Source organism: Pristis pectinata, chromosome 3 (genome assembly GCF_009764475.1).
Source record: "Pristis pectinata isolate sPriPec2 chromosome 3, sPriPec2.1.pri, whole genome shotgun sequence".
NCBI classification, from domain to species: Eukaryota; Metazoa; Chordata; class Chondrichthyes; order Rhinopristiformes; family Pristidae; genus Pristis; species Pristis pectinata.
Window position 1 is genome coordinate 117,830,162 of NC_067407.1, and position 16,955 is coordinate 117,847,116.

Here is a 16,955-nt window from a genome sequence, read left to right on the forward strand (position 1 = left end):
AATTCCTGGTATTGGTCCAAAACTTGTATTTTACTAATTGAAACCTGTGATCTCTTGCTCTAAGCTTACAGTTTAGATTTGAAATAATTTATTTTGCTTTAGTCAAGACAGGATATTAATGACTTGATTTAGATTTAATACTTTGTACTAATGCATTGTACCTATGATATCTATGATTAATTAATATCCTAAAATATGAGAGTGGAATTAACATCAAAAGTAGCAAAATAACTCTGGGCCAAATCCATTAAGTGGGCTTTAATGACCATCCTACTTGCAAAAATGCACTTAGAGGCACTGCTAAATACACAGGAGCATAAGAAATAGTAGCAGGAATAGGCCATATGGTCCTGAAATCTGCTTCATTCTTCAATAAGATAATAGCTGAAGCTCGATCTCATCCACTTTTCTGCTGACCGCAGGTCCCTTGATTCTCTTAATGTCCAAAACTCTATCGGTCTCAGTCCTGAATATACTTAATGGCACAGTTCTTCATTGCTGCAGTAAACAATTCCGAAGATTTACAAGATTAAAGAAATCTCTCATCTCAGTCCTGATGTTGATCATGGATTATCATTTGTCCTAATTATATGCTCTCGAGTTTGAGGAAATAATCCCTCAGCATCTACCTTGTCAAGCCCTTCCTGAACATTATATGCTGCAGTAAGATCACTTCTTATTTCAAACCTCATTGCAGTCTTACTCAATCCTACTGCATCTTTGGAATCACGCACTACTTCGAATGCAAGTTTAATCTTGCTGAGGTAAGGAGACAAAAAACACAAAGGTAGTCTGCATATGGTCTCACCAGAGCTCTGCAGCAAAGTACCTGTTTCTTGTACTCTAATCCCTTGTAATAAGGCCAAGATGCCATATGTATTAAGCCGGTACTAATGGATGCTAATATTACTAACATTTAGGCCATGCAAGCTTTAGTAATAATAACATCTTTTAAACTTAAAGACAGCAAAATTTCACTTCCATCAATAAAAAGTGAAGTAAACATCCATCCTTATTGCAAATGAAAGTGAATCACTTAGGATTTTTCATAGCAGAAAAATTGAGTTTCTGATTTCCACTGCTGCACACTTTGTCAGCTTGATGCGCACAAATAAACAAAAATGTCAGACAAGGGAAAAAAAAGTGCATTATGTCAGGAGACTGTTTACCACACAGGTGACATTTAGTCTCCTGAATGAGGCAAAAAGCCAGATTAAACGACTGAGGGAAATTAAGCGGCATGATATGTAATGTCCAGTCGTACACCAATTTTCTCAGTAGAGTTCCTGGTTGCACTCAGTAAACCCGCTTCACCTTCGAACAGGGTCACCTAGACATTTCCCCATCAGCTCCCACAAGCCATTGGACACGGCAGTGGTTTAAAGAGTGGCGAGGATGTGGTCATTAGGATCAGTAAGGGATGATAATAAAGATTTTGCAGCACGTCATCCCTGACTGGCACTTCGAAAGAACCTAAATGTTCAGTCTTATAGCACTGTCCTTGATAATCAAACTTTTCTCCTTTCTGTCAGAACAAAATCCACTGTCAGTGCTGTATAATCGTAACAAATGCACAGACTCCTTGTTCGACCCTTCTGGAGTGATAGATTCAGATATGGTATTGGTATATTATTGTCACTTGTACCGAGGTACAGTGAAAAACTTGTCTTGCGTACCGATACAAGTTTTTCACCAAACCTGGGACTGGAATTGGAGGGGTAAAGGGGAGATTGAATGGGATGATCGCAATGCTTAAAAGGTTAAAAATAAAACAGGAAAAAAAATCTTGCCTTGTGTTCCCTCGAGTTCAATAGGTTGAGGGTGACCTAACCGAGGCCATTAAGTAGATTTTGTACATTTTTGTACGTAGATGCTGAGACTGCTTCCTCTGACAGAGAATGAAGAACAAAGAGACATAATACTAAAATTAGAATAATCCCACTGAAGAGCAAATTCAAGAAACATTGGCCTGGAAATTTATCTGCGCCCTAAAGGGCAAACCTAAGGTCATTGTGTGGCACTCCACAAGTCATGTGTCTGCTGATGAGTGCTGGAGCCCAAAGACTCAAGACACAACCACTGTCATACTCCTTGCTTCCAGTGCTACTGATCTGGGACCTGGGCCAAAGAGGTTCAGTGCAAGAGGATGGAGGTGTGCTCAGTCAGAGCCTGAACATTCTGGGTGGGTGTGAAGATATCAAGAGCCTGATCTGTGGGGAGTGGCTTTGTCACTGTCAAATCCATTGAATATCAAGAATAGGTGGTTAGACTAACCCTTGTTGGAGAAGGTCATTGGCTAGCAAATATTACTTGCTGCTTATCAGTCCACACCTGCCTATGTCTTGTGGCAAGACTATTTCATTTCCTGAGGAGTTGTGAATGGAGTTCAACATTGTGCAATCATCGGCAAACTTCCTAACTTCGGACTTTCTCAGGGAAGGAAAGATGCTGATGAAACAGCTAAAGATGGTTGGGCCCAAGACTCATTGCCAAGTAACTCCTGTAGTGATGTCATGGGACTTTGATGATCTTTGGTCATCACTGTGAATCTGTATCACCTGGTCTTTGGAAGAGTTTTGATCTTTATACTCTGTTTATATCTGTCATTGTTTTGTACTTCACAATATTTTTCTCAATGTTCTTTACTTCAAGAAACCCAGCTTCTCTTAGTTCAACCTTGTAAATGAAATCTTACATACATGCAACCATTCTAATAAGTCACCGTGATAAGTAGGCTTCCCCAAATTCTCTTGATGTACTTGCACAGGAAAACCCAACCCACTTACACCTAGAAGAACCACTGACATCTTATCAATAAATTACTTTGCTGCAGATGGGAAAAGTCTGATATATAAACAAATCTAAAACAGCCAAGTCTGCCACAAAAGGAATTTATAAAGATATTTTTAAAAATAAATTTCCTTTTGTTGTCCTACATTCTTCAGTTACTTTGATCTTCCCAAGTCCGATGATGAATTTACCTGTCACACCTGCAGCTGTGACCCAGATTTAATATCACCATTATAACTCCGAGACAAATGCTGCCTGGAGAATCTTTTAACATTTTAAATGGCTCAAAGCCATCACATCTTAATAAATGGAGGTCACAGTTATTTTATTCAAAACCTTCAAAATTACTAAACTCTAAATTCCATATGAAGTGCGAAGCCGGATGGCAAGCATGGGGATCAAACCATTTTAATTAACAGAACTCTCTGATGAAATCATGTTTACAGTATTAGTCTGATAATCTGCTGTCTGACTATCAGGAAATCTGATGGTTTGGCATCTGGCTCATCAGGTGATGTGAGCCATGCTCCCTTCCCACTTACCTCAGCCCCAGTTCCTGTGCTCCATTTCCACTCAGAAGGGCACCAGATCCCATGCTCCCTTTCTACTCACAAGGACCCCAGTCCAACATTGCCTTTCTCTCACCATGGTCCCAATGTCCGTGCTTCTTTTCAGTTTACTGGAACCCTGATTCCCGTGCTCCTTTCCATTTACTGGACCCTGGTTCCCATGCTCCCAGTCAATTTACCTGGTTCACTGGGAAACTTATACAGTAAAGCCCAATAACTTGGCATGAGTCTGACTGGCAAATTTTCTGGCCTGTTAATGCCACTAATACTCCAACACACTTTTAATTAGCTTTTTTAGATGTATTAACATAAATTCTTCAGTGAACCCAGTAAGTTTCAAGGGAGTGCCGGAACCAGTGCCCCAGTGAGTCTCAGGGACCAGAGGCCCGATGAGTCTCAGGGAAATGCTTGTCCGGGACCCTGGTGAATCTCAGGGAATGCACAGACGGGTTCAAATGAGTCTCCGGGGAGCATGGGGACCAGGGCACTGGTGAGTCAGGAAAGTGCAGGTCCAGGGCCCCAGTGAGTTTCGGGGGAGGGATGGAGACATCACCTGGTGAGCTGATGCCAAACCATGGGTTTTCTGAACAGTCGGACAACAGATTATCAGAGTCTTACTGTTCTGTGTAACATCTAAAAAAGTGAACTAAAAGTGTGTTAGGTATTAATAAAAAATAACTTCCAGTAGTTCAAAAAATCTGCCAGTTCTGACACTGCCAAAATCAGAATGTGCAGCGGATTATCAAAATTTTAGTGTCACATTCACACACGTCAGTCTACGGCATGGTTTATACTCCAGCTTCTGAGTTCACACATTCAGTAAATCATGATTACAGAAGTTGCCTAAATTACTTGGGTGCTCCTCAGTGAAGGGTGCTGATGAACAAGTTCTGCTTAAGCCTTCAGGGTAAATGAATGAGCCAGTCACCAGAATTACTCAGCAATTAGCCAATCCCTCATAGCTCTTGCTACAAGATGCTGAAGTGGTTCCTCCTTCATCTGATGTTTCCTGACTTTCTCATCATCTTCTTTGTCCAATGAGAATAGTTGCTGTTTCCACACAATGTCCAAATGCAAGTTTCTCTGTACAGTTGTGTTATAAAACTCCCTTTGTGTTTACTGTTGAGGTCAAGAGCAAAGGTGATGTACTGGGGAACAGGATGTTAGAGAACTGGTCTATTCAGCTTTATATACAGTACACCTGTTTTTTTCTCGGTGGAAAACTGAAAGCAGCCAATGATAAAGAGATGAGACACTGTGGTAATTTTCACAGTTGCTGATCCAACAGGGAGCAGATTCTGATAGCAGGAACCTACATAAGTCTGTGAAACACTGCCTAGTCCTTTTCACTGCTCATTTGATTGTTCAAGAAAGTGACACTCAGCCTATAAGCCTAGTATAGTGGGTTTACTTTCTAAACAACAGCAGCCCATCACCTGCTGTGCACTGGGATGGATGGAGTTGTCATTGGGGTGGTGTTTGCTGAAGCTGTATCTGCCCTTCTTCTTCCAAATGTCCCTCTATCAAAATGCATTAATTTTATTTATTCACATATCATTTGAAAAGCAGCTAACAAAGTATTATTGCCAAGGTGTTCATGTTCAGTCAGTAGTGGCTGTTCACTCCGCACTCCTTCCACAGTTTGGTTCCACTGGAGTCATACAACTGAATGCTGATTTTGGTAATCCATGCAATGGCATCAGAAACTGCTTGATGTGATACATCAGTACTTCCAGTGTAAGAGGGTGGCGGTCAGATTGCACCACCACATTCGTTATCGGTTGCTCATGTTTATGAGAATCTGTTGCCTTCTTCTCAAGTTGAAGTCAGGTAAATCCTTGAGTGGGGTTCTCATTTAAGTGCGAGTTTGGGATGATAAAGGCCATTTTGCGTTTGTCCCACTGATCATTGATATACTTGGGCAAGAAGATGTGTCTCCTCATGATTTCAAAAAGATTTGCACAGTTGGTTCGGTACTGCTCCACTGATGTTTTGAAAGTGGTAGGTGAGAATTGGCTAGAATCTTATAATAATCTCAGAATACAACAGCTTCTCATCTGTTATGATGTTGGAAACAACTGGGAGATCGCCATAGTAGTGGTAAGAAGTTAAGCTTATTCTCCTTATTCTCATTTGCCTTTCAGTGCTTTCTGTATGCGAACTGTCAGACCAAACTGTGAGTAATAGCCTGCTGCTGATATAACAAATGCTTGGGTTGACATTTGGAGAGGTTGAATATCACCTCCAAAATGTTGCTCTTGATGACTTCGATATTATGTTCACCTGTGCCTTCATTTTGATGTGGATATCTTCCAGATGTTAGTGACCGCCGAGCATCCAATCTAATGTAACTTCTGATTACTTTGGTTTGAAGGTATGTATGAGCATGAAATACCACAGAATCTCATCTTGAGGAATGCAGCAGCCTTGGAGCAACACACTGATGAAGGGTCTCGACCCAAAACGTCGACTGTTTATTTCTCTCCATAGATGCTGCCTGACCTGCTGAGTTCCTCCAGCACTTTGTGTGTGTTGCTCCAGATTCCAGCATCTGCAGAATCTCTTGTGTCTCCATAGCAGCCTTGGAATTGTGCACTGAGCTTTAAGCATCAATTCTTGAAATTACAGTCCAAATGAAAGGAGCAATAATAGCAAATGTCACAAACAAAGCAAGCTTACTAAGATCTCAAATACTAAGCTTTTATTTCCTCCCTACAATAAGTAACCTGGAAACTAAGTAACTTCAGATAAGCATCCCTTTAAACACTGCTTCAGAGATTTTACTGGCAAATCTGGGATTGGGAAGACTTTCATAAATTTATGATAAAATGGTGTTGATTCCCGAATGATTACAACCTTTTTGTAATATATTCTTAATGCTTTGGCTGTCTGAGGCACACATCTCAGATCCTTCTGATAACTGCATAGTTCAAATGAAGGTATGTTGGGATTGGAAATGTAGCTTGAAATGCCCAAATACTAACTTAACCACCTACTGTTCTGGAACCACCTACTGTCCTCCCAGAAGAACAAGGGTTAAGATGCCATGATGGATTATTTTTCCCCAAGTAAACATCATTGCTTCATGAAAGGAAATTTATTCCAATGTGCTATATTTAAAATTGAAGGGAAGCTTATAAATGTGTAGCTGCAGAATTTGAGTGACTAAAAATGTATTTGTACAGCCACTGAAAAGGAACCCTAATGCAATTTGATTACAAGAACACTGAAGTTCAAATGAAAAGACACAGTTTTCTTGATATGGGTAGGAAGGGGGAACAAATCTCTTTTCAAGCAGACAAAGGAAGGCAAAGCCTTTGGAAGCTCAGATCAAGAAACTATAATTCACATAACTATCTTGACCACAAACCAAATATAAAGATCAGCTGATCAGAACCAGAGGAATAATTGCTCTCTGTCTTATAGAGCAAGGCCTGTTGATGTAAGAATACACTGAAATTCCATGCAAAGATGATCAGTTTTGTTGTTTAAAAGGTACAGTAGGTACAACAATAAATGTGATTGCTTGTTTAACATATGCCATGCTGCATCATTGTTTGGTTTCGTACAATATGAAAAAGACCACAAAGTCATCCAGGACTAATGTCATGGTCCATATTTCTTCTTCAAGCCTCATTTAGTTCACCTTTCTCCTCATCATCAACACTCCCAGTGCAAAGAAATATACATAATGATACACCAAATTTATTCTGATTCTAATTATATTCTTACGGGAAGCCATGTCCTTTGGTGGGGGGGGGGGGGGGGAAGAAAATGAAAGATCTAAACCAATGCAGGCTCTGCTCATTTATCAATGCAAGCAAGTTGCTGCTTTCTTAAGTAGATAATGGTGGGTGGCTTTGAAAGACAAAAGGGGTGGACCGACCAAGCTAAAAGCACAGCATGCAACACAATATGTGAAAGCAAGAAAAAGAATTATAACTTTTCTTAGTCTGACTCTGTAAACTAGTGTTGGCAGCCTAGCAATTTGCTGTGGGTAATTACCAATAAAGATGGAGAGTTGACAATTGTAATTTAATAACAACAGGTGGTTGAAGCAACAGGAAAGAATACAATCCAAAATGTGGAGTGTTGTGATGTGACAGTCCTGGATGTACTGGTTGACACCAAGCACCCTGCACATTAATTTGATCTTTTTTTTCCTGTTTTGTTTACTCAGGCATGAGGACCTGATGAACAAAACAAACATATTATACATTTATCATCATTTATGCATAACATTCAAGGCCCATGTGGAAATCTGTGTATCTTTCCAATAGCTGCAGGTTTTCAGATTACCAAGCAAATTTTGTGTCTCACTAATTTTCCTATTACTGAACTGCTTTAATACTCTCACTAACTCCTTAGTGCTCTCTTTTTACTTCCTCATTGTGCCAGATCTCAAGGAATCTGATGATGGATACCATCTTCAGTGCCCTCACACGAGTTTCACTGGATTGTATTATTCTGATCTCCAGCAGTGTGTTCTCAGTGGTAGCAGAACTTCTTGAGGTGCACCAGAGGTCCCATGCCCAGAACTACTTGACAGCTGCCAAAGCTCCATTCCCCCAGCTTTGTCCACCATAAACATTGTGAGGGATAACACTGATATAGCTGAACAATTGTGCAGAAGTGATGGTACACTAGATTGATATGGCAGTGGTACCATGGGTAAACTACTGGATTAATAACACAGAACCAGAGATTAAGAACCAGAGACGGGAATTCAAACTCCATCACGGCAAATATAGGAATCTGACTGCAGTTAACAATCTTAAATTTAAAAAACAATGTAGTCTTACCAATGATGACCAAAGCAATCAAATTACCCTCCAGGGAAGGAAATCTGCTGTTCTTATCTGACCTGATCTATACAGGATTCCAGACTCAGAGCAGTGTGGTTGACTCTTAACTGCCCTCTGAAATGACTTAAAGAACCACCCAGTAGCTATGTTAAAGCAGAGGAAACATAAAACCAGCCAGATCACTTAGTAACACATCAACTTAGCCACCAAATGCCTATGTGGGAAACTTACTCCCAACCCACTTAACTTTGCACTGGTCTCTTGACATATATTTGTGAAATGGTGTATAAGTTGGGAAAGCAGTCAGCCAACATACAGATGTATGAAAATCAATAAACTGCAATTGGTGGAAATCTGAAACAAAAACAGAAAATGCTGTAAGCACTCAGAGAGTGAACCAACACTAGAGATAAATCTACTTGACTTCATTCTCACCAATCTATCTGTGCCCAAGGTAACTGTCTACGATAGCATTATAAGAAATGACTACAATAAAGCCCTTGGGGAGGCAAAGTCCCACCTTCACACCAAAGACACCTTCTACTATATTGTGCTGGGACTACAATTGTGTTAAATAGGACAGACTCAGAACAGATCTGGCAATCAGTCTACTCTCAGCCATCAATAATGTGATGGAAGCTGTTACAAACTTGGGTATCCATGAGGAAGTGTGGACCATCAAAATCAACAGAAATGTACATCACTACAATCTGTCATATCATCGCCTGGCATATGCCTCACTTTACCATTACATTAAACAGGAGGTTAACCCTGATTCAATTAGGATTGAAGAAGGAAATGCCAGCAGCAGCTCCAGATGTAATTAAAAATGAGGTGCCAGTGCCATGAAGTGCAAAACAGCAGCAAAATCAGAGTGCAATAGACAGAGCAAAGCAATTCCACAGCCAATAGATCAGATAAAAACTCTGGGGTCCTGCCAATTCGGAATAGTGGTGGACAATTAAACAGCTAATGGAAGGGGAAGTTTCCAAAAAATACAACCCTTTTCTCAATAATGGTTAGGACCAGCATATTTCTAAAGAGGAGGCTAAGCTTACATCATGTTCAGCCAGAAGTTCCTGTTGAGATCCCTACCATCACAGAAGCCAGACGTCAGCCAATTCTATTCACTCAACGTGATATCAAGAAATAGCTGCGAGCAAGGCTATGCGACCAGAGAACATCCCTGATGTAGTTGTGAAGACCTGTGCTCGAGAACCTGCTGTGCCCCTAGACAGGCTGTCCCAGTACAGTTACAACACTGGCATCTACTTTATCTTGTGGAAAATTGCACAGGTGTGTCCTGTTCATAGAAAGAAGGACAAAACCAATGTAGCTGATTACCACCCAATCATTCTACCCTCATCCAACAATGCATTGGAATGTGTCGCTGAAATGCTTTCAAGCAGCGTTTTCTCTCTGATATCCTGCTCACAGATGCCGGCTTTGGGTTTCGCAAGTATGAGTGGGTCCAGACATCGTCACAGCCTTGGCCCAAACATGGAGCTGAGACCCAAATTCCAGATGCGCAGGTGATCTGGTTTGAGTATGCAGGCCTGAACCAAGAACTAGGATGAATCAATCACCATGGCCAAACAAAAGCTCCCTATGTGGGTGGGATGCTCCCACACCAAAATTGGCAGGACCTTGGTGAAAAGATGGATGATACATGTGGTATTATTCCACATAGCCCAAGTCTGGCCTAGTCCCAATAAAGCCACTATAACAATCATTCAAACAATCTTCCTCTGTCTGGAGGACCAAGATAAAACATGTGCTCTAGGATGCTACAGAAAAGGCCCTACAGAAAAGGGGAGAGAAGCCTCCATAATGGCAAACGGACTAGGTGCTCCCTGTTGAGTGTGACGTTCTGTGATGTATACAGCCCCCGCATGGGGCTCTACTGAGAAACTCTGCCTGGCTATACTGGCTCAGCAGGATGTTCTGGCAGGCTGGTCTGCACCCACTCAATATTCATAGGTGGCAAGTTCCAGTGGAAGAACCCCTTTATTGCGCACTAGGCATTCCTTTGACCAAAAGGTTTAAGGTAGTTACAAAATGTGTCATTGGTGGAAATACGTTGGTGTCTGTCTTGGTTCTTCCTCAACTGTTCTATGACATAGCACTCTGTGTTCTACTGGCTCTTCCCCACAATATACACGAAGGCAGATTGCTGAATGTAACTGCAAAGCCGCCAGTTTGCTGAATGAGGTTTGTGGTCTGTCCAAAGCCTACTAGTCTCATGATGAAGGAAAAGTCCTTGACAGAGTATTGCCAACTCTCGCACTTCGAAGTCCAATATATGTACTGTGGATGCCTTTGACAAAGTACGCTTTTTGTCCCATTGGGTAAAGTTATGATGTAAAGCTACCCTGTCATTCTTTTGGAATATTTGAATGGTTTTAGTCTTTAATTTTTAAGAAGAGTTCATATTGTGTATGATCAGTAATGTGTCACAATTTCTGTCTTTGTATGATTTTTATATGGAAATGTGTAACTTGTTTTATGAAATAAAAGTGTCTTAATGGAAAAAAAATGCTACTGGAAAGGGTGAAGCCACTTGGATCTGCCCCAAAAGAGCTCTACAGACAATTTCTATGAAGGGAAATAAACAGTTGACTTTTCGGACTGAGACCCTTCATCAGGACTGGAAAGGAAGTTCTTCAGCCCTTTACCTCTTCTACCCATCACCTCTCAGCTTATTACATCTTGCCCCTCTCCCCCACCCACCTACCTTCCCCCTCTTGCCTGGACTCGCCTATCCCCTGCCTGCATGTGATCCTCCCCCTCCCCCCACCTCCTTATTCTGGCTTCTGCCCTCTTCCCTTCCAGTCCTGTTGAAGGGTCTCAGCCCGAAACATCGACTGTTTATTTCCCTCCACAGATGCCGCCTGACCTGCTGAGTTCCTCCAGCACTTTTTGTGTATTGCTCCAGATTCCAGCATCTGCAGAATCTCTTGTGTCTAGAGACAACCAGTAACTTCTTCTCTGTACATGGTATATGGTCAAAATAAATATGGAAGAATGGGAATCCTGTAGAGATTTTGTTCAGGACAGCCAATTTTCTATTTAATACCAGGCTGTACTTTGTAATACAAAATGGTTGGCATAATGACTTGGATTTATAACTTAAGCTAAATTACACCCACTGCTGGAACCAAGAGATCATAACTAGTGCAAGGAAGGTGGGTGGAGAGAAAGGACAGGCCATGGTAATTCAAAGGCCGAGAAGATAATTACAGAGGAGAGGAGCACAAAAACCCTGTCAGCCCAAGTGACAACACAGGGAAAAAAAGATCTCTTATTACACCATCCCTTCGATATCTCCCAAACATTCTGAACTAACATGTCATGATCACTGACTGCATCATTCAAACTCCTAACCACCTCATCTCTGGGCCGTCTATGTCTGAATAAAGTATTTCAGTGAATTTTCAAGGCCAGCTGTTATTTATTGGATAGCACATTTAAACCACCTCGACTTCAATATCTTACTGGCCTGGTCCTGCCCGATGCCCACCCAGATCACCTTAGCTGCTCCCTTTCACCTTTCCTAACTTGCAAAGTTCCTGAAGATAAACTCCAATGATAACAAAGCTATTTGGAGATGGCTGGCTGAAAATCTAGCCAAACTAATACAAGCAAATCAGGCACATGATGTCGTCAGCACTCTGCTTTTTAAGAAGCAATAAGAAGAGAACTTGTAATAAACATTTCACAGTGGGGCCAAGGCAGCAAAAGTGCAAGGAGTGGTTCTTGGAGTCACATGAAGAAATTCTGGACTCATCTGTGAGACAACCACAACTACACCCTGGAGCTGATGGGTGGTGTGTTGGTCGCTGTATCATGATTTGCCTAAATTAATCATCTACCCTGTTCTATTTGTTGTAGATAGGTTGCTGCTCAGTGGAATATGAATGAGGTTTGGGATTTAAGGAAGCCTGGATTTGACACTAGCTACAGCACCAATCCATTCAAATATCAGCTGCCAGTTATCAACCACTGTAGTTCTTAAATTAATGCAACAGTCAACAAGCTCATCAAAAAGATCTGAAAGCCATGGAATAAAGGGAACTGTAGCAACAAGGATATGACATTTACAAGAAACAGACAGTAGTAGTGAATGGCTGTTTTTCAGACTGGTAGTGGCATTATTGAAAAGGAAAGCACATTGTCTTAGAAGAGGTAGGAAGAGACTGCTTAACAAAAGAAAATTTAATTGCGTACCCCTGACATTACCATCGCTGAGTCCCCTACCCATCAGCATTCTGAGCCAGGGGGAGGGTGTTAACACTGACCAGAAACTCAAATGGACCTGACTACTACCCTAAACATTCTCTTCTACCAGAACACATTGGTGGCAGTATGCACCATCGAAAAAATTACTTACCCAAGCTACTCCCAAACCCACTAGCATTTACCTAATTTCCATCTTGGGATGTGTGATAATACCTGCAGCAGATCTGAAACAGCAATATAACAAAGCATGTTACATCGAGGTTACAATGCAGCTTCTTTAAAGGCAAATGTTCCAGGTCTGCCGTTTTAATTCTGGATTTTGGAACATTAAGAATAGAGCTGTGCACAGTATTTAAACTGTGGTCTAATGAAATATTTTCCTTGCTATTGTAATATATTCCTGTACTGATGAACCCAGGGGAGAATGCCAATTTGTGGGATGAAATTAATCAAGGACAAGACTGCACCAAATTATAAGAAGATATAAACAAATGTACAGAGTAAGGAGATGGATAGCACACACTAAATTCAAGAAAGCCAAGTCTGACATAGTTGATTACTGTTGGAAACATTTTAAAAAACATCTATTTTTTTGCAAGTTAAAAAGCAAAGAGACCTGGGAATTTAAACACCTAAATGTTAAAATAACATTTGTTAAAATAACAATACAAGTTCATAAGGTGATAGTGCAAAGTAGTTTGCTGAATTACTCGTTGCAAGTTTGTTTGGCCTAAATCTCCTCATTTTAACTATTCCTTTGTCGTTTCACTTCAGCCTTTGTTAAGCGTTCTTAAAATAAGTATGGCAATTTAATTAAGATGCCCTCTCAGAGTTTTACTACGGCCCTTGTAATTAGTGTCAAATGTAATTACATGCAGGCAGATACAGGGCTGAAGTTGAGCAGTATTCAATGGGTTGCAGGGTCTGACGGGATCTTGGAATATTGTTGGTACTTTTGCAGATAAGAAAACTTTAAAAAAAATTCTTTTCCACTATTTTCTTTAACATTTCGTCTCATTTTCAGCAAAGATTACAGCATCAGATTTTTTCAGGGAGCAGAAAAGAAATACAAGTCTGGTTCTGCAGGTGCTCACCACCACAGCATGTGTATGTGAACATGCTAATCTGATAAAGATCCCTGTAAGAGTTTTCCCATGACAAAGTAGCACCACTGGAGCAGTGGTAATAACATGGTGTGTATCGTATGCTCAAGCAAAACTTTCATTTTGAATTTCACTTGCCTGCTTGATGCTTGTCATTCTTAAATTACAATTTACTGTTGTCCCAGTTTAAAATCAAGCATATTAATTAATCCGAGACACGGACTTCATCGCTTACTTGCCACTGTGAAGAGTATAGAGGAATTAAACTGTATGCTGCTGCTGCTTCAAATAAGTTCGTGCCCGGCAGCCAACTTCACTGACAAACTAGTTGCCCATCAGACTGGTAAGCAGCCAGAGATCAGACACCATGTAAGCAGTGCGGGGGGGGTGGGAGGGACAAGTATTGCACAGAAGTCACAGATTGGAGTGGAGGGGGTTTCAATAAGTGAGATGGGAAAGTCAGAAACTGTTCTGAGAGTGTGAAGATCGGGATGGAGGCATGAAGTAGCTCTAGCCTTGAAACAATATGAAATAAAAGATGTAAAGCTTACTTTTTGACATGTGCTATCACCAATTTACTTAGTGAACACCCTCCTTCAACATATTCAAATCTCACTCAAAACATTCTATTTCAAACAGAAATCTACATCTACATCTTTATTAACATATCAGTACCCATGTTTTTAACATGTTTGAATGACTCCATGACTAAAGAAAGATATTAGTTTTTTTATTAGAAGCATCCTGCTTTTCTAGTAGCATCCAATTCTGGACAAAATATCAAATAATCCACTAACCCTCCAAACTTATCACTAGTCCATTGATCCTGCAGTCATTTCAAGCTGCCAAAAAACTATCAATACACTGTGTACGTTTTATATTCACCATCAGATTGGAGTAAATGGCTGCAGAACATTTGAACATGTTTGGAAGCTTTAGTTTACATTTATTTCTGTGCAATTCGCTGATTTAAGAAGTTAGTTTCCAGCTTTAATATTTACATGGTGGGTGAGTATTTGTCAGACGAACCTGAAAAACTCACGAATGCAGAGATCTCGTCATATTTTATGGAGAAGCTTATAGTTCTTTTATTTTATTTTGTCTCATGAAGCAACTGGCCAGATACAGACGTTAGGTGGCAAGCAGGAAATCTAGCAGTACAAGGCCTCACCTGGGATCACCAGGAACGGCTCGCGACAATTATGGAAGGGCTTTGAGTATGGCGTGATGGAAAGAATGCTGGTTTGGAGTGCGGCATTATGATATTGTGGGCATTGTAGGTAGTTTTACTGAAGGGATGGGGAAGCTATTCTTTTACTCCTGGTTCACAGCCAGTGACCAAATAATTTGCCTGATAAATCAGATATTTCCACCTCCCTTTAGTTGGTAGGTTTCCCTAGCTTCTCAAATGCACTGGGAGAACCTGTTTTAAATATTCTAAAGTATTATCCCACATCGCAAGATCTTCAGTGATGCATCACACAACTTTCACCTTAAAAATGCTGGTAGGTGCGTGCAAAACAGCCTGGATCTCGGTTTCCAATTCTCTCACACTTTTAAGTCATGCAGGTGGAGAGAAATTTGGAAATCACTGCAACACTGCTAGACAATGAATAACCATACCATTTTGGAGGCTATAGAGATTTGTTTACACCCAGGGGTTTGAAACTCAGTAAGATAGTGGGCAGAGGAGTTATTCCCCAAATATCTGAGGGGCGAGTGTTTTCACACAAAGAGTGGTGGTCATAAGGAAGGAGCTGCCAGAGGAAGTGGTAGAGGCAGATACAATTACTGCACTTAAAAGGCATTTGGATGGGTAATTGAATAGCAAAGGAATACAGCCTAAGGAGGGCAAATGGGATTTGCGTAGATAGGCATCAGGGTCAGCATGGATGTTTCTGTGCTATACAGGGGTCAGCATGGATGTTTCTGTGCTATACAGGGGTCAGCATGGATGTTTCTGTGCTATACAGCACCACGACTCCAGAAAGCAGAATTGTTCTACAAAACCATGGCAACATAAGCAGCAAACAAAAGAAAAATACAGATGCTGGTTCATTTAAAAAATACCAAACTCCATACAATGTATACAAGTAAAATACTGCAGATCCAAGAAATCTAAAATAAAAAATAAAAATGCTGAAAATACTGAGTATTTGTGGAGAAAAAAACAGAGGTAACAGTTAAGGTAAATGATCCTTGATCTGAAATTTTAATTCTGCCTGAGTATTTCCAGCATCCTTGGATGTCTATTACATGCAATGTAAGGTGCAAATATACCAATACATTACATTATATTTACTGAATTTAATCAGATATTCTTCATATGCTACAAATATCCAAGTGCATTAAATGCATCAGCACCATAATGCTGCTTATAGGAGTGGCAGAAATTCAGCAGAATCTCTTGCAGATGCAATGCAAAGCCTAGGGGATTTAGCTCAGTGATACAGAATACACTCAATATTGCAAGGTACTGAATTTAATCTCCAGGATCTCCAAGCTTCACTTCACCTATAGTATAATATATTTGATTTTCCTCCACAATATTTTTAATAGAATTACAAATAAAGAAATCCATAATATTCCTGAAGTGAAAGCGAGTAAGTAAAATGTCCATGTATTCTGGTGCTATAAACATTCTAAAATACTATTCCTGGCAATATGAAGCACAATTCCACTTGACAATGTTTAAGAGAAGCATTTTATATATGTTGCAGATAGATTGGTAATGTATTTGCACCACACTCAAATACAGTTCAAACAGCACTCACAACATACAGTATAACACAAATGGCACAATTAATTACTCCTTTTTTAAAATTTAGATACCTTGACTGTTCACCCAGAGATCTGATAATAGAGTAAAGAATTAGATCTCAAATGGTGAGAAGTAAAGGTGTTGGTGCTTTAGTAACCATTGACCTTATAGCTGACTTCAAATCATCTGCATTGTATCAAAAAACTGAACACACTTTGAACACTTAAACCCTTTATGGAATAATGGCAGAGCAGTGTGTCATTAGCATGAGACATAGGAGCAGAATGAGGCCACTCAGCCCATCGAGTCTGGTCCACCAATCAATTATGACTGATTTATTTAACCCCATTCTTCTGCCTTCTCCCCATAACCTTTGATGCCCTTACTAATCAAGAACCTATCAACCTCCGTTTTAAATATACCCAATAATTTTGGCCTCCACAGCCATCTGTGGCAATGAATTCCAGATTCACCGCCCTCTGGTGAGAGAAATTCCATCTCAGCTCTGTTCAAAATGAATGTCCTTCTATTCTGAGGCTGTGCCCTCTGGTCCAAGACTCTCCCACTACTGGAAACATCCTCTCCACGTCCACTCTATCCAGCCCTTTCAATATTCAGTAGGTTTCAATGAGATCCCCCCTCATCCTTCTAAACTCCAGCAAGTACAGGCCAAGAGCCATCAAATGCT

At 40.5% G+C, this 16,955-nt stretch overlaps 1 protein-coding gene across 3 annotated transcripts in view; it reads right to left on the reverse strand.

The window, feature by feature from the left end:
• LOC127568094 (protein kinase C epsilon type) overlaps positions 1–16,955 on the reverse strand; it is a 505,158-nt gene that overhangs the window by 329,225 nt on the left and 158,978 nt on the right. The gene's annotated exons all lie outside the window — the stretch shown is intronic.